At 39.6% G+C, this 18,772-nt stretch overlaps 1 non-coding gene across 1 annotated transcript; it reads right to left on the bottom strand.

The window, feature by feature from the left end:
- Positions 1–18,387: 18,387 nt before the first annotated feature.
- On the bottom strand, positions 18,388–18,474 carry LOC147613121 (small nucleolar RNA R16). Its single transcript, XR_015263423.1, has one exon. It is a non-coding gene; the product is annotated as a small nucleolar RNA R16 (small nucleolar RNA).
- Between the last annotated feature and the right edge of the window lie 298 nt (positions 18,475–18,772).

The following is an 18,772-nucleotide window of genomic DNA, read 5'->3' as shown; positions in this document are numbered from 1 at the left end:
CTTGACCTTGCTATCATCCGTGGATATACCGTTCTTTGAGATAATGTGTCCCAATATCACACCATGTTTGACCCAAAATTGGTACTTTAAAGGGTTTAGGGATTACGATATAATCGACATCGCTTGAACACCTTCCTTAAGCAAGATAGATGGTCTGCCCATCGAGAGCATCGAGAGTGTGCACACATATTATCAATGAATACCTCCAACCACTTCTGCAAGTAGTCTTTGAAGGCTGTGCAAATCAATCGTTGGAATGTTACTGGGGCATTGGTGAGACCGAAGGGCATGACTTTGTATGCAAATGTCCCCCACATTGTATTGAAAGTTGTATTATGCTGGTCTTCTAGTGCTATTGACACCTAATTGTAGCCTGAAAATCCGTCCAAGAAATTGTAAGCTTCTTCACCAGCCAGTCTCTCCAAAACATGTTCCATATAGGATAATGGGGGGGTAATGGTCTTTCCTAGTTGCGTTGACCTTTTTAAGATCGACACATATCCTAAGTTTCCCATTCTTTTTTGGCACTATTACGATTAGTGACAACCAATCTGTGTGCTCTCTCATAGATGAAATCCACGGCAATCAGCTTGTCTATTTTCTCCTTTACAATCGCCGTATACTTAGAATTCATCTGGTATGGTTTTTGCCTAGTTGGTTGTGATCCTTCCATGATTGGAATTGTATGCTGCACTACCTCAGGTGGTACACCCTTCATCTCCTTGTAATTTCAAGTGAAACAGTTCTTAAATTTGTATGGTGTGTGAGTGTTGACCAAAAGAGTGGAAAAGGAGTTGCCACATGGATGATGATGTATAAAGTGGGATAAGGCTAGAAAGCCTATATGATGATATGTCAAGTGGGATAAGGCTAAAAAAGGAGTTACCACATGATGATGTGTAAATTGGAATAAGGCTAGGAAGCCTATATCATTGTATGGTTCATTTGTGATATGCAATAGAATTGAGTGTTGAGTGTGCAATCTCTCTCTCTCTCTCTCTCATGGAGTTCTTAGTGTGGTATAATCCACCTTAATTATGTTACTTAATCTATGTCTTTCACCATGATCAATCCCATTTTAGTATTGTTTAACAATTTCTAAGGTTCTAAGCATACCCGATGGGCATATTCTCATCTTTGGGGTTTGGGCAGGCACATTATATCTTGGGCACTAGAGTCTGGACACAAAAAAACTATCATTATTTTCCCAACTCCCCCCAATTAGAGCATTCATGCTCAACCACTTATTCTGGCAAAAACCTTATTCAAACATTGCACCTAGCTTGAGCTCCTATTGGCTTATTCGTACAACCACCACATTAGTGTGATCAAATGCATAATGAGGGTAAAAGCCATACATTTGTACCACATTCTCCACCCCTCCTGGATCAAATTTCTACATCAATATAGCTTTCATGCATCATTTCATCTCCATGCCCATTTCACTTTTATCGCCTTCTTGACTGCCCTGTAATTCAAGACACCACCCATAAACATTCAAGTACTAGCGGGCTCTCATAAAATCCCATGGAATCACCTTGCCTCAAAACATTCTGATTCAGCATATTAGAGGAGTCTATAGAATCATCCAACAAATCATCAATACCTTCACAAACATCATCATCAACCAAAGACAGGCTATTACACTTGCTCCTTAACATAACAATCCTTGTACATGCATGTTGCACATTCACCTGTACTTCTAGATCAAGCCCCACTTCTGGCTCATTCGCATTGAAATCATCAATGTCCCAATCATCATGCATACTTACCACTGCATCATCCTACAACATTGCATTTTTCCTCCTGTTAACAATCTAAAAATGGGATTGATCATGGTGAAGGACATAGATTAAGCAACATAATTAAGGTGTATTAAACCACACTAAAAACTCCATGAGAGAGAGAGGGAGATTGCACACTCAACACTCAATTCTATTCACTTGCATATCACAATGAACCATACAATGATATAGGCCCTCTAGCCTTATCTCACTTTACACATCATCATCTATGTGGCAACTCCTTTTCCACTCTTTTGGTGGTCAATACTCACACACCATACAATATTACATGTGGAATTCCTATCTCACCACAATATCTTGCACCTCTAGGGTGCTTTCCCACATACACACAACACCACGATTACATCTCTCAACACCCCCTCTTAATCGAGGTGTTCCACAACTCACCCATCATTCATAACCCATATCAATGTAGCATTGCACAAACACAATCGCTACCTCTCAACACTCCCCCTCAATGATACATTGGAGTGTCCATCAACCAATCATGTGTGCGCGTGTCTACCATCTTAAACACCTAGTCCATTTTGAGCCGACTCGCTCACAGCGGGACCACTGAGTCCGATTTAAACATGAAAGTTCAAGTGGGAACCAACCCATGCGCATGCTTTGTCAGCGTGGGTTTTCTCTTGACTGGTGGTGACGACTACCTCTTCTGATGACTTCTTGCTGGCTGTTTTGCTGGCGATGCTCTCTCTGTACCCGCTACTGCTTTCACCTCCTCCCTTTGGTGGACCTTGTGGAGAGCCACCATGCTTGTTGCTTTGCAAGCCATGTATTGCTTCAACCCTGAGCTTGTCTGGTGCCGTTGCTGCTTCTTTCTTAGACGCCAAATTACTTTGGCCACAAGCCTTTCTTTGCCTTCTATGTTGTTGCCTGCATAGACTCATTCCAATTTGTCTCATATGTCTTGCTTGAATCTCTTTCAAGCCCTTCTTTCCAAGGTTCCAACAGCCATCGCTATGACCATTGTGAGCTCCCAAATGAACTCCATAACCTTGCATGCTCTCCCCTTGCTACTTTGCCTCTCCAACACCTCCAAGTTGAGGTCTTCCATGACCATTGACATGGCCTTCATGGCCTCCAAATCAGCATGCTTTTCCTTCAATGCATGCATCCATTCAAGGGTGCTTCTTCACAAGTTTCTTATAAGAACCAAGGTGCATAAACATGTGGAAACTGCCAAGACTTCCATCCCCTTCTTTACTCTCCTTCATTGAGCAAACATCCACAAGTGCATCCTCTTCTTGATGCACACACATGTGAACTCCATTGAGTTCACCATCTCACTTGCCATCATCTTGACAAGCATGCACCTTCACACAAGATTCATGGGATACACAAATCCCATACATAGCAATCCTTCATAGAGCATTCTTCCATGCTCAAACACAAAACTTTGAGGCAAAACTTCACAAAACCAACCTTCTTGAGGCATAATCAATAGCATATCTTCTCTTGGCAGCTTCTCCTTGTTGACGATGATGAAGACTCCATATAGCCTTCATAATGCTGAAATCTCCATTTTCAGCTTCTTGATGATGAGCAAGCTCTCCATGTTTTCCAAAACTTCTATTTGCAACTCTCTTGGGTAGCTTCTATGCAACCTCCTTGTTGCAAATCTCCTCTCAAATCCTCACAAATGCAAATCCAAATGATAATATGAGTGTGCATAATTTTTTTTCTCATAATAACTAAAAATAATGCTTAATCATATGAACACATAACCAAGAAATCTATCCCACCCAAGCTTTGATACCATGTTAACAATCTAAAAATGGGATTGATCATGGTGAAGGACATAGATTAAGCAACATAATTAAGGTGGATTAAACCACACTAAAAACTCCATGAGAGAGAGAGGGAGATTGCACACTCAACACTCAATTCTATTCACTTGCATATCACAATGAACCATACAATGATATAGGCCCTCTAGCCTTATCTCACTTTACACATCATCATCCATGTGGCAACTCCTTTTCCACTCTTTTGGTGGTCAATACTCACACACCATACAATATTACATGTGGTATTCCTATCTCACCACAATATCTTGCACCTCTAGGGTGCTTTCCCACATACACACAACACCACGATTACATCTCTCAACACCTCCAAGCAGTCATAAGCATCCACATTGTCCCTCAAGTCCATATCACCTTACATACCACTAATAGGCTCTTCATATCTGTCCTTCACACCAAAATCCATGTGCACCTGCGATCTTGAGAAAAAATAACGTCCAAAAGTATGTTGAACTCCTCATCTATGTCTTGGTCACCTAGAACACCTGTATCAAAATCCTCATAACATGTGTAAAAATCCATTTACATAGCCTCGAGATGCATCTCCTCTCCAACTTTCTCACATGATGCATGGTTACCACTCCTTGATGAGAAATTTGACAACATCACTTGGCTTTCCATCTCCATGGGCATCTCTTCTGCAGACACAACACACAAGGATCCTTTGGCCCTACCTCTCTAGATCCCATTCCAAACATGGACTCACCACCATTGTTGATGTTACAATCCTCATCAAACAAGCCATTAATACCACATAACTCTTCTTCAAAACCCATGCATCCACTTACAAACTGGCTATCACACATAGATTCACACTGGCATCCCTCCTTTCCAGGCATACATCATTGACCACGTCTTCTTTCTCCTCCCTAGGAAAAACTTCAAATAAATCCCTCACCTCATCAAGATCCTCAGAATCGTATTCAGTCAACATATCATCCAACCCAATCAGCTTCACCTCTCCTTGTCTAGGATCATTCCTTGGTTGTTGTTGAGCATGTGGTACCTATTGGTTTGGCATCTCCTCCTCCCTCCTAGCATCCTGTTTGTCTTCTCTCTTGGGTGGCAAAGGGTAGATGCCACCTCCCATCCTTTTAGAGTAAGGGCAGTGAGGGGAAATATGGCCACCTCCCATCCTCTTGGAGTAAGGGCAGTGAGGGGAAATATGGCCTCCCTCCATGTAGTTGAAGCATTAGACATTCATATTAGGTCCTCTTCGTCCTCCCCTGCCTCTTGGACCATACATATCTCCTACCCTAGGAGCATTCTTGCCCCCTTGAATAAGATTCAAATTTAGGTTCTGAGTCAAATAGGTGATTCCCTGTATTGGCTGGTCTATTGCTCTACTGGAACCACTGGAGAACCTCTCCCATCTTCTGCTCTTCTCTCCTCGGGCATGATTGGTCTTCCTTCAGCTTGGACCTCTGTAACTTCCATTATTTCTCGCTGGAAATCCTCAAAGCTTCTTCAAAAGTCCCTGGCTGTTAAAACCCTAAGATCTCTCTAGATAATTGTTATGCATAAACATGCATAAATCAGGCATAAACTCATCCACACGACCACCCCCGTTCACCCAAGGGATGCACACATGAATAATAATGAAATACATCATACCTCTACCTTGATGTCCCATACCATCAAGAGGTACAACTCTAATCCAATAGCATGTAGCTATAGTGTGAAATGGTAGGTGAGTAGATATGAACCTCTACACAAGAGAGTATAACATAGCCTTGGCCTCACAAGCCCAAGCCTCCAAGCCTCCCAACCTCCCTTGAGTGTGCCCCATGCCCCTATTATATAGGAGGGCCCTCAAGTGACTCTTGACTCTCCATTTCCCATGTGTGACCCTTGGATGCCTGACCCTAACCTTAACCCAAAAGGTTAGTCCTAACCAATGCTCCACTACTAGAACTTGTTCCCATGCTCCCATGCTCACAAGCCAAATGTGGATTAGCCTCCTAGTATATGCACACATAATGTGCATACAACACACTTCCCCTCTCTCAAAACATTGCACTCTTGCAATGAAAAGAAGGAGAACTGTGCTGAACAATCTCAAACGACTCCCAAGTCAAAATCTCTGTTTCCTATCTTTTCACCTAATTTAAACCTCAAGGATTAGTCAACTAGAAAGTTTCCTTTCCCTGAATTCAAGTACGTTATCAAGTTCATGTGGAACATAGGATAATTCTTCCACTTCAACGAGTTCTTGATGAGGAGTAAGTGTGTTATCCTCACCTCCGAGTTTCCCTTTCAATCTATTGATATGAAAGACTGGATAAACTCTAACATGTGGAGATAGTTTAAGTTCAAATGCAACTGTGCCAATCCGATGTATAACTCTAAATAGACCACAATATCTAGGAGATAAATTCGAGCATTTTCCTATTGACAAAGTCTGAGAATCTTTAGGAACATTAAAATAAACCAACACTCCTCGTTCAAAAGACCAAGATGAGCGTCCCCTATCAACATAAAACCGTGCCCTATCTTGAGCATTCCTGATAGAATCCTAAGCTTCGGTTAGCATTTCCTGCATATTCCTGCATATCATGCAAGAAATCCCTCGATGCAATTCACCTAGATACATAAGCAGTTAGGTATCCAAGTTGGAATATGTACAAGAGTACAAGGAACATAGTCCAAAATTATGTGCAAAAAATGAAGGTAAATGCTACCTTCAAAGCACATGATATTATCCAAAAGATCAAAAGATCCTAATAAAACCATGGATAAAAACATAAAAGCTCCTCGAATCCATGAAAACCATCGTTGATCATAAAAATTAATACATGCCATTTAATGATCATTAATCATGCCAAAAGAAGCATTAAAATTGGTGGCCAACTCATCAATCCGGAGTATATGAACGTTGTGTCATTCAAGCAAAACTCCAAAGTAAGCAAGTGAAACACCTGTGTGTAGCACTCAATAAAAAACCCTAGACACAAGTGATCTAGGTAGAACCTGATGAGTCCATATAAAACTTGAAAAACATCCAATAAAATCCACCAAAATAAACCGATCAACTAACCCATGATAGAATTTGTCTTAGGCTTAAGAAATTAAGCACAAACCACACGTAAACAAGTGCAAAATAAATTATCATGAAAAAGTGTCAAAGGTGAAACACACTTTGAACGCAGATTATAGCCATCAAAAAAAATTAAGGAACATGTCCAAAAAGAATGGCTAAACAATGGTATAAAATCATGAAAATATCGTTTTAAATTAATCTAAACAAAAATATCTACTAATACGAGGTACAATTGTATTAATAATATGCAAATAACTCGCATTTATCTAATGTCAGTACGAGAAAACATACTTCAACATTAAATAACCCTCGAAAATATTAAATTCTCGAGAAAAAAATTATCATGATTTTTTCTTAATTTTTTCTAATTTTATAGGACCTCAAAATATGATAATTTTGAATTCCACCAAACCTATCTTATGGCATTCCAAACTTATATTTTTCAAGAAAATTTTTAACAATTTAATTTTCCAAAATACCATTGATATTTTCTAAATACCAAATTTTTAAGATTTTTAAAAATAATTTCTAGAATATTCCTAATTTTTCCTGAGAATCCCATTATTCACAAAATTTTTGATTCCGCTCTCTACAATTCTCAAATCCAATGAAAATTTATAATTTTAATGGATTTTTTAATTTTTTGGGTCAAAAAATATATTTTTAAAGGAATTTGAATGGTCACGGGCGCTCGAATGGACACACCACATGCCAAACACCAACCCCATATTTTCAAAAAATTTAAAATAACCTTTGTCTAGTTTTCCACTAATTTTTAGAAATTCTTTGAAATTTTTAATTAACCCCGAATGGATTTAGAATACGAACGATCAAAAAATTTAGAAATTCCAATGGTTTTCCTAGAATACGGAAAGCCAAAACTTTCAAGAAAATGAAAAGACAAAAAAAAAAATCGGACTGTGAAAGGTCAAAAGTTTCCGAAATATGAAAGATCAAAAGGATGTGAATGTGAATGTGATGAATGGATATGGATGTGTATGTGAAGAATGGATGTGAATGTGTATGTGAAGAATGGATGTGGATGTGTATGTGAAAGAATGGATGTAGTGTATATGAAAGAATGGATGTGGATGTGTATGTGAAAGAATGTGATGTGATGTAAAGAGATGTGATGCGACATGAAGGTTTCGGGAAAGCAGAAAGCCAAAGGTTTTAAGAGAAAAAATTTCAAAAATTTCAAAGATTTTTTTTCTCAAATCTCATAATTTCTCATAAATTTCAGGCTTTTTTAAGCTTTTTTGAAAAAATTTCAAAAGCTCTTTTTTTGTAATAAAAACTCATTTTAAAAAAATAAAAAAATAAAAAAACAATATTAACAAAGCTTTGTTTAAAGCTTATGAAATTTTTTTTGGGGGGGGAGGGACGTTTTTCTGCCAGCGGGCTGCTGCGCAACCCCCCCCAGGCGTGTGCGCCAAAAGTCAAGAGAGGGAGAGATGGAGCTCTCTGTCTTTCCCCTCTCCTCTCCTTCTATTTCATTCTCTCTCCTCCCCCTCCTTCTCTGTAATCAAAGAGGAGGATTAAAACTTGATTAAAGTTTTGATTTAAGTAAACCACTCCTAATCATAAATATCAATTAATTATGATTAAAGCTTAATCAAATTTAAAAAAAATTCCTTTTAAGAGAAATTCACACGACGGGAGAAAAATAGCTAAGAAAATTCAAAATTGAGAGGCGAAGAGAGTCCCACGCACATGGGAGAGCATTTCATGCATCAGCATGCTGTCCCCTACTACATTTTAGCAGAAAATCGACAGAAATTTGATCACATGCCCGCGAAAAAACTCATAAAATAGTATTAAATATATATTTTTAACTATAAAAATGCTCAAAAAATTCCTTAAAATTTCTAAAAATTTAAAAAATCCATTCTACCAAAAATATCCACAATAAAATATGTGGTGTTTTCGTAAAAAATTTCATTAATGCTTATTTTAAACCATAAAAATGAGAAAAAATAACATTAAACTCACGAAATTCCCCGACAACGTTGATTCGTCCATTGAATTGTTGTAACACACATTACAATCACCATATCGACGATCCACGTGTAAATCATAAAAACAAATCAATAAAAAAATTTAAAATTTACTTCAAAAAAATCAACAACAATTAACCAGAGATTGCTCTGATACCACTGTTAAAACCCTAAGATCTCTAATACACAAGAGAGTATAGCATAGCCTTGGCCTCACAAGCCCAAGCCTCCAAGCCTCCAAGCCTCCCAGCCTCCCTTGAGTGTGCCCCATGCCCCTATTATATAGGAGGGCCCTCAAGTGACTCTTGACTCTCCATTTCCCATGTGTGACCCTTGGATGCCTGACCCTAACCTTAACCCTTAAGGTTAGTCCTAACCCATGCTCCACTACTAGAACTTGTTCCCATGCTCACAAGCCTAATGTGGGTTAGCCTCCTAGTATATGCACACATAATGTGCATATAACACTGGCCTCTTTAGTTCCACCTTCTCCCTCTAGTCTACATAGAGAGACTGAATGAGCATGTCCTTCCTTCCTAAAGAGATGTCTCATCTTTCCCACAAATCTTCAAAGCGATTTATAAACCTATCAAAAACATCAGATAAGGCATCAGGGGGATTCACTCTACTTATAGTGTTGCACCAAAGCCACCTTAATGTCCTCATATGTATGCCCCTGGGTTTGGCTGGGCTCTCTATGCCTGCAACCATCTTTTAGCATCACCTTTCAACAGCATAGTTAGCAAAGTCATTTTATCATCATTCCTATCCTTACTAAAGGTGGAGGCTGTAAGTTCCGTCCCCACCAAGAAATCTTCTAGATGTTCACCAGCATGGCCATGAAACACTGGATATGTCATCATAGCAGCCATCTCAACTGTGCTGAGAATTACTTCAAGCCTGCAAGTAATTTGAAGGGTGCTTTCAAATCGGCGCACCAAAATAATGATGCATTGGGGGAGTCTTTCTCTATAGCTTGTCCGAACACACCACCGTAGGGGGAACACTATCAACTAGCACCACAACACCAACAAAAACACAAATCTAGAGTACCAATCTACTCAGCTTATTGATATCCTTCGTCCTTCAACTAACACAATTGGACACCTCAAAACCCCTCAAGTTGATTCAACTGACTCCTCTAGCTGTCCTCCCAAGTCAAACCTGATCTCCCACAACTCTGATCTTCACTCCTAACTCTTCAGCTGACCTCCTCTAGCTATCCTCCCAGGTCAAACCTGATCTCCCACAACTCTGATCTTTACTCCTAACTCTTCAGATGACCTCCTCTGACACCCAGTTGATCAGAAAAGCTCTCAGTTGATGAGTGCTGACTGTAACCTGAATCAGATACCTTACTGACCCTAGTTAGATGTTTATCTTCCAGGCTCCTCAAAAATCCTCCAGCCTAACCTACCTTCAAAATCCTCGCCTCTGAACTTACAGAACCTATGTCAGCACCCCCTGCTGACTTCCTACTCTAAGACTAAAATCTGACCTATCTACCTCAACTGACTCAATTTTGAATTAGATCTCACCACTCCAGTGTCCTCTGACACTTCCACCCCCTCAAATTCCTCGATCCCACCAAGATTCAACTCCACAAACTCAAAACTAACAGCAGTAGGTTGGATGTCTACTACTGACCCTGGAGTACCTTCACTCTGCTAAATTGAATGTTTTTGTTGACTCACCTCTAACAGTCAGACCAAACCCTAAACCACTGCCCTTTAACCCAAAAAGATCATATCGACCCCTCTACACCCTTAGCTAACTCCTTCTAATACTCAGCTGACCCTATCTGACACTTACAGATTTTCAGTTAATGCTATCTGACTTAGACCTTACTCAACAGACTCCAGATCTTCACTCACACGTGTTTTCTCTGAATAATCTCAAACAAAACAACATATACTAGAGCATAAAAACTCATGAATCCAAACTCATAGGAAGCCTTTTACATATAGTTGGAATCAAGTCAATCTCAACAACCCTCAAACATGGGGTTTAAACAAAAAAGAGAAAACACCAAGAAAGAGAGGGATCCTCCACAAGAATATCCTAACAATAGCTCTTCAAGCCTATGTCTTCATTTCCACAGGTACCAATATCAATGGAATCTGCAACCACACTCTGCAAGTCTGCACCTTCAAACATAGCAAGGAATAATTGAGCAACACATTGGATTTATCCAATGTCTTACTACATAGCTGCACAACTAGATATCCTAGGGCATCTCAACCTCCTACAAGATCCTCTGTTTTCTTTACACCCTCTACTCTGGACAACAAACCCAATCCACCTCACACTATTCATGCGTCTTGTTCCCAAACAAAAAAATTGTATTCACGAGCTTCCATAGAGCTTCTTCACAATCCCCGGCTCTCTCTTGACTTCTGTCGGATCCTATGCTCTCCCTCTAATGTCCTCGTCCACTACTCCCGATTCCCCTACGCATGCAAACGCTCCTTCTTCACTTAATTGGACCTGAACAACAGCTGGTTCTATTTTAGAAGGTGTTGCAAAAGCCTCTTATTTCTAAGGTTATAAGCATACCCGATAGGCGTACTCTCATTTCTGGGGTTTGGGTGAGCCATATCTTGGGCACTAGAGTTTGGACACAAAAAAACCCTATCATCATCCCATAGTAAAGGAAAAGATCGTAAATGAGGGATAGCCATTTTGCGGTAATGAGAAGGCGCAGGGCACTAATGTACTTGATGTTATGCATGGTGAGATTGAAAATCTCAAGAGGTAGCTACATGAGAAAGATTCCCAATTGAAGAGCTTGCATGAAGATCCGAAAGTTCATTAGGTATTGGATGCACAAAGGCACTCAGCTTTTATGAATAATGCATTGAAAACTCTTGCACTTGAATTGGGTGTCAAACCGAGAGAGATGGCACTCTCTTTTCTCGTTGATCATGGTGATGTCGTGGAGGGAAAAGAGAGTGAGCTTATGTTCAAAAGGACACCTCCTCTACATTAGGAAGTGAATGGGGTCTTCTTGGGCCCTTTAATTTGCCCAAGCCTAATTAAGGTGATTAAGGAATAGCCAAATGGGGGGTTGCCATGTGGACTGAAATGTTGGGTTTGTAAGAGAGGTGTAAGAGTGGTCAAAGGGTGCACTTTTTCCCCCAAAAAGGGAGGGAGGTAATTTTACAATTTTCGGACCTCCATAACTTCTACATACAAGCTCCGATTTGAGCGGAGATTATAGATCCGTGATCTATGCATCAAGAGCTTTCCATAGATATGTTACATGATATGGTTTTGTCCGCTAGATTTTAAATTCCATTTTTCCCCCAAAATTCAAATTCGAATAAAGTAGCCGTTTTGAAGCTTCTAATTAGAAAACGTTTCTTCTTAAGAGAAAAGGTTTGACTCCTTAAACTGCCAAATAAAAGGGCCCAAGAAGCCTTCCATTGAGGTCCTAATGAAACCCTCTTGGAGCTGCTTCTGTACAGCTAAAATCTGAAATTCAACGAGAGGAAAGAGGTGACAGTAACCTCTCACCATGCCTCTACTACTCATGGTATCCCATCTCACAGGCATGCTTCTTCACTTTTAGGTACACATGGCAAGGAACCCACTCATTTTTCGATTCCCACAAGGAATTAGAGTATTACATTCCTCATGAAGACAAAGGGAAAAGAAGAGCCAACATTGGTGAGGAGGATGTGCATCATAGCAAGAGGGCCAAAGAGTTCAAGATAGGAAACAAATCCGTAAAATTTGAGAACTACCATGGTGAGTATGACTCTACCAAAGCTTTATCTGACATCTCCCACTTTGAGATTGCTTTTCATGAGTTAAACTTCACAAAGGGATCAAAGCTTAGACATGTTGGCATGTACATGAAGGGGACTCTAGCACATTAGTGGTTGGCCGAGAAGCTTTCTGGAAACACCATTGCTTTATGGGCTGAATTTAAAAGTAAATTTTATGCCCAGTTTCTACCTCCCAATTTTGCAAAGAACTCACGTAAAAAAGTGAGATTGGTTGGGCCAAAAACAAGGGGAATCAATCACTTCTTATAAATCAAAATTTTGGAAAGTACTATTCGAAGTGGTTTCCTTTATGAAGATAGATGAAGAGGAGAAGAAGACAGAGTTTGGTCCCCATCTATCAACATGGGCTTGAAATCTACCTCAATTAAAATTTACAACATCTCATTTGGCCACCGAGCAACTCAATGTCAAATGGGTGAAATCTAAGATTGATATGAACATGGGAAAGTCAAGGACAAAGCTGGTCACTACTTGCATAAAGGTGGAGAGCCACCTAAGAAGGATTTTAAGGATGCCCCAAAAGTTGAAAATAATAAGGAGAAGAAGCCTTGGCATAAGAAGGGCACATTTGGTTTGTCACTACAACAAAGAGTGCAATACATGCATGAAGGCAAGTGCTTCAAAAGTGGTAGAAAAGACCACATATCACCTCAATGTAATAAGAAGGAAGAAGAGCCCAAATTGCATGTAAATATGGTGCCAGATGTGCAAGGTAATACGAGTCATGCAAGCAAAGATAGAATGGCATGCAAGGCATTGGGAAACAACTCAAGGATCAGCCTGCCTTATTCATGTTTGATGACTGCTCTACACAACTTCATCTCCACCCAAATGACTGCTGCCTTGGGGATTGAAGTGGGAGACATGGGAACTAAAATTTATGCATGCTCAGCTTCTATTGAGAAGGATGTGAAGGTTACTTTACTCCTCCCATTGGAAAGCTACAAATTCACATCCAAGACCATGAGAACTTCCTTATTGCACCTCACAATGGATGTGATATGTTGCTTGGCAAACTGTGGCATGCATTCCTTGGACCCCACAAGAACTACAAAACAAATAAACTTTCTTTTATGTACAAAGGCCGAGAGCATCTTATAGATGCAGACAAATCAGGTGGCACTATCCTCATCGTATCACATGTACAAATCAATAAAGCAATCAAAAAGAGTATTTCTTCGTACTTGGTTTTTGTATGTGATGATGTGGAACATAGCAATGTGCATGTAGATTCTCTTACTCGTGATAGGCTGAATTTTCTAACTGAGTATAGAGATTTTTTATACCGATGCATTGCCGAGTGAAATGCCTCCTATACGGCTAGAGGATCACTGTATTGAATTGGTGCCAAGTAGTTCACCTCCTTATAGGCTGGTATATCGTATGAGTTCTTGCCAACAAGAGGAGATTATGAAGCAATTTAGTGAACTCTTAGAGAAGGGTTTAGTGTGACCAAGTTCCTCGCCATATTGTTCACCCATTCTTCTTGTGCAGAAGAAGGATGGAACATTTCGTATGTGCGTGGATTATAGGGCACTCAATAAGATAACCATCAAAAATCAATTTCCTATTCCGAGGATTGATGATATCTTGGACAAATTGGATGGTTTGTCATGTTTCAGTTACATTGATCTCAAGAGTGGTTATCATCAAGTGAGAATGATGTCTCAAGATGTACATAAGACACCTTTTCGTACATCTTTTGGGCTCTATGAGTATTTGGTTATGCCATTCAGCCTCACAAATGCTTTGTCTACCTTTAACCAAATGATGGATAAGATTTTCAAAAATCATAGAGCATTTATAAGCGTCTTTTTCAATGACATTTTGGTGTTTTTGAAAGATGAGCAACAACATAAGATGCATTTAAAAGTGGTCTTTGATGAATTGAGAAAACACAAGCTCATGACTAATAGTAAAAAGAGTGAATTTTTTCCTCTTGAAGACTCACTATCTTGGACACAGTGTGCCAAAAGATGGTGTGCGAATGGATCCTACAAAGATCCAAGCCATTAACGATTGTCGGAACTCAAATCAGTACATTAGATTCACTGTTTTCTTGGTTTATACTCATACTACAGAAGGTTCATATTTCACTTTACAGTGATTGCCACACCATTGCATGATCTAACCAAGAGACAAGTTGTGTTTAAATGGACACACGTTGAAATTGATGTTTTTCATAAACTCAAGGATGCCATTATGACTAGGCCAGTCTTGGTAATTCCCGACTTGCAAAAATCATTCATTATGGAATGTGATGGCAATTGCATAGGAGGAAGGACATGCTATTGCATATGAGAGTAGGAGATTGCATGATGTTGAGCTTTCTCTTGGCATCTATGAGAAAGAGCTATTGGTTGTAATTCATGCTCTTATAGTATGAAAACACTACCTATAGAGAGCTAAATTTACAGTTAAGATGGATCACCAAAGTTTACGGTATTTCCTGACACAAACTAAGCTTTCAGAGAAACATATGAGGATGGTCAAGATGGATCACCAAAGTTTGCGGTATTTCCTGACACAAACTAAGCTTTTAGAGAAACATACGATGATGGTCAATTTCCTCTCTATGTTTCATTTTTTGGATTTTTTATACCCCAAGAAAGAAGAATGTAGTAGCAGATGCATTGTCACGAAAGTCGTATGTAGCAACTATTTCAGTTGCCTCCCATGGGATTTGTCTGCCATGTGTGATTTGTATCATACGGATGCTGATTTTGCCACTATTTGTGCTGATTTGATGGCTGGTCATGCACATGCCTCATATTATATGATCAAAGAGGATTATCTTATGAGAGATAATTGCCTATGTGTGGCGTCAGACATGAGGCAAAAGGTTTTGGATGAGTGCTATGCTCCTCCATATGTTGGTCATAGAGGCATACCTACCACTCTTTTGGCCAAGTATGCAAAGGACATAGAGGCACATGTACGTAGATGTATCACCTGTCAAAAGGTAGGCAAAAGGCTCCCACATTACTTTAGCCTTTGCTAGTTTAAACCAGCCATAGGAAAGCATTGCCATGGATTTTATAATGAATTTTCCTGGTACACAATATGGCAATGATGCAATATGGAATATTGGACAGGTTTAACAAGAAATCTCACTTCTTACATGTCAAAAAGACCATAAAAGCTGAGCATATGGTCAAAATGTTTAAGTCAAAGGTGTTTAAGCATTATGGTATACCCAAATCAATTTTGGGAGACAGAGATCCCAGGACAATGAGTCTCTTTTGGAGAGCTTTTTTTAACAATATGGACACTAAGCTAAATTTTTTATCAGCGTATCGTCCTTAAACGGATGGACAAAGTGGAGCTGCAAATTCAACCATATAAGAATTGCTTAAATGCTATGTGGCCAATCAAAAAATATTTCTTAGGAGAAGTATCTGCCACTTGTGGAATTCTCTCATAACACAATGCATGCTTCTATAGGAAAGGCCTCATTTGAGATCATGTATGTTATTGCCACCCACCCTTCGTACAAAGAATGAGATATTTGCCCGCCTTGCCCGCCGAGGATGAATTTGTTAGGGACCTTGATATTACCTTTGCACAGGTGCGGACAACCATTGAGAGTTCTCAAGAGAAGCATAAAAAGGTTGCAAATAAGCATAGAAGGCAATTGGACATCAAAGAGAATGATTGGGTATTGTTGAAATTTGAGAAAGCTCGACTTAGAAGAAGGCCTAGAAAAGAGGGGATGTGTCTCTACTATGGACCATTCAAAGTCATTGAGCATATCCATGAAGTGGCTTTTCAGGTAGGTTTGCCGAATCATTGGAAGATACACAATGCATTTCATGTAAGCCTCTTGCGCAAATATATGGGACCAAAGCCTAAAGAGCCGGTTACGAAAGATCCACCATAAGTGGATGCACTGGAAGAGGTGTTAAAGCCATAGCAGATTGTGTTTCATAAGGAGCGTAAGCTTGCAAGTGGCAAACCTCAAAGACAACCTTGTGAAATTCAAATATTGTTCACCCATGGATGCTACATGGATGGATGAGGTATACGTCCAAGAATGTCCGCAACTCCTAGAACCATACTTCAAAGCTTTTCAATTGCGATCAATTGGAGGGGAGGTGTCACTAGTTCGGCCTTCTCTACGCTCAAAGACCTATGGACGGATTTCATTGAGCGGTCATGATACTTCATGGCGAGGGACTTCTATCTACGCCAACGATCATATGGATTGGCACCTCATGGTAGGAGACTAATGTCTACACCAAAGGCCAATAGGCTAGACTTGAGAGGTTGGGGATTTTGGCCTGCATCCATGCTTCGATTACGGTATTCCTGTTGACCTAGGGATGTAATATCTACGCACAAAATGATCGTTTCTTACAAGCTAAATAAAAGAAAGATTGTCCAATACATTCTTATACATATCATACTTGCATGTGCAAAATTGTTTTCGTGTGCACTGTTTTACTGCCTGCAAGATCTATATCTATAGCTTACAAACAAGGGCCTGTGAACTATGCGCTTAAATCTATATTCTAACCTAGCTTGTGGACTGCAGATAAGTGATAGTTGTGCCTCTAAACTCTATGTTTCTTCAATTTAAGAGTTATGGCTAAATTTAAGTGGACAACTTATAAGTAAGTTTGGACATGAACATGGAGATGGACTTAGACGCCTGGCCAAGACTTGGCCACCCTCCCACTCTTTGGAGGTGACCCAACCATAATGTTTCGCCAAAATTGGACCAAGGCTTATCTTCTCTTCCTCTCTCTCTCTCGTGAGAGGAGCGTCTATGTAAAACCCTCGTTTTTAAAAACCCTAATTTTATAAAATTCTTAATTTTTTAAATTTTCTCAACAAAAACAAGTTATTCAACCTTTGCTTATGCTTATCTCTACATATATCTTTGCTTACGCTTATCTCTACATATATTGCTCCTGAATTAATAAGTCCTAATTTTCAAAAAAACTTATTTTAAAAAAAGACCAATTTCAAAGCCTTAATGTGATATAAACCTTGAATTAAATTGAAACCGTCATTTACAAAAACCCTTATTCAATTGAAACCTAGCTCACAAAAACTCTAATTTCATCCAAGAATACAATGGAAATTCTTTCATCACTACTTTGACCTATAGCTAGAATGGAAATTCTTTCATCACTACTTTGACCTATAGCTAGAATGGAAATTCTTTCATCACTACTTTGGCCTAAAGCTAGAAGGAGTCTACAATTGGTAGCCATTTTTAGGTAAGAGCTTCTTATGTTCTCTAATCTGCTCTACATGCGTGTTCTTGGCCGTTAAGGTCTCCTACGTCTTGGCCTGGACACACATTTGCATGTGTATGGATGCCAATGGAGCATAGCTGCTTGTGGCAAGACACTGGGAACTGAAAAGTGAGATTTTTCTTTGACGAAAGCGACTATGGATTTGACCTCTTCAACAACACAACTTGTTTGAAGATGTTTTCATATGCATGGGTGTCATTGGAAAGCTAGCAAGCATTGTGCATGAAACTTGTATGTAATCTACCTTGGCAATGCAATCAAGTTACAAGGAGAGTCAGTCCTATTGCAGTGTCGTTTAAATGTCAGCATTGCTATCTAATTTGGTTTTGTGCCATTTCATCTTGTTTGATAGTATTAACATGTAACAAGATTAGGTTTCAACCCTACTTGGGGTTACTTCACTATCACATGCTAATGATCAACTAACTCATTTTCTCGATCATAGACATGTTTGACAATGGAGAGTTGGATTAAAAATAGTAGGAGATGGCCTGATGTGTGCTAAAGCTAGCAATTGGAGAGAAGAGGAGGCTAAAAAATATTATCAAGTCTACTCTTGATGAAAAGTCAATGCCTTTACATAAGCGACTCGTTATGGTCCTCAAATGCAGTAGGCGATTCAGGCTTCATTTTGAGGGCGTATGCAAGGAAACATTGTACAAAAAAAGTGAGCTTCAGAAAGCATGGCATCAGATTGTCAGAGGTAATTTAACATCATGTAAACTACTCAGTGTGTAGAATAAGGTTTCACAATGCATCATTTGCCATTCTTAATCCTCGAAACGCACCTAAATACCCATTGGGTGAGAAATAGACCACTGACACGACCATCCAACGAGGAACAAAACGCTAAGGGCACATCATTAGCACTAATTTTTAGGCTTAACAGGTAATCACGGTTCCCTTTTCAGCTAAACGAGCAATCGGGGTGCCCTTCAGAACATACTCTAAGAAGAGCCAGAGACAAATCGACATGGCATCAATTCCGACCGCCCGTCTCAAAGTTGTCATGACCAAGGTCTCAGGATCTACACCCACGGTAACAATCTGGAACGCATGTAGGACGG

Source organism: Cibotium barometz, chromosome 44 (assembly GCF_041138505.1).
Source record: "Cibotium barometz isolate CiBa-2024 chromosome 44, ASM4113850v1, whole genome shotgun sequence".
NCBI lineage: Eukaryota > Viridiplantae > Streptophyta > Polypodiopsida > Cyatheales > Cibotiaceae > Cibotium > Cibotium barometz.
This window is presented reverse-complemented; position numbering and strand designations above follow the sequence as displayed.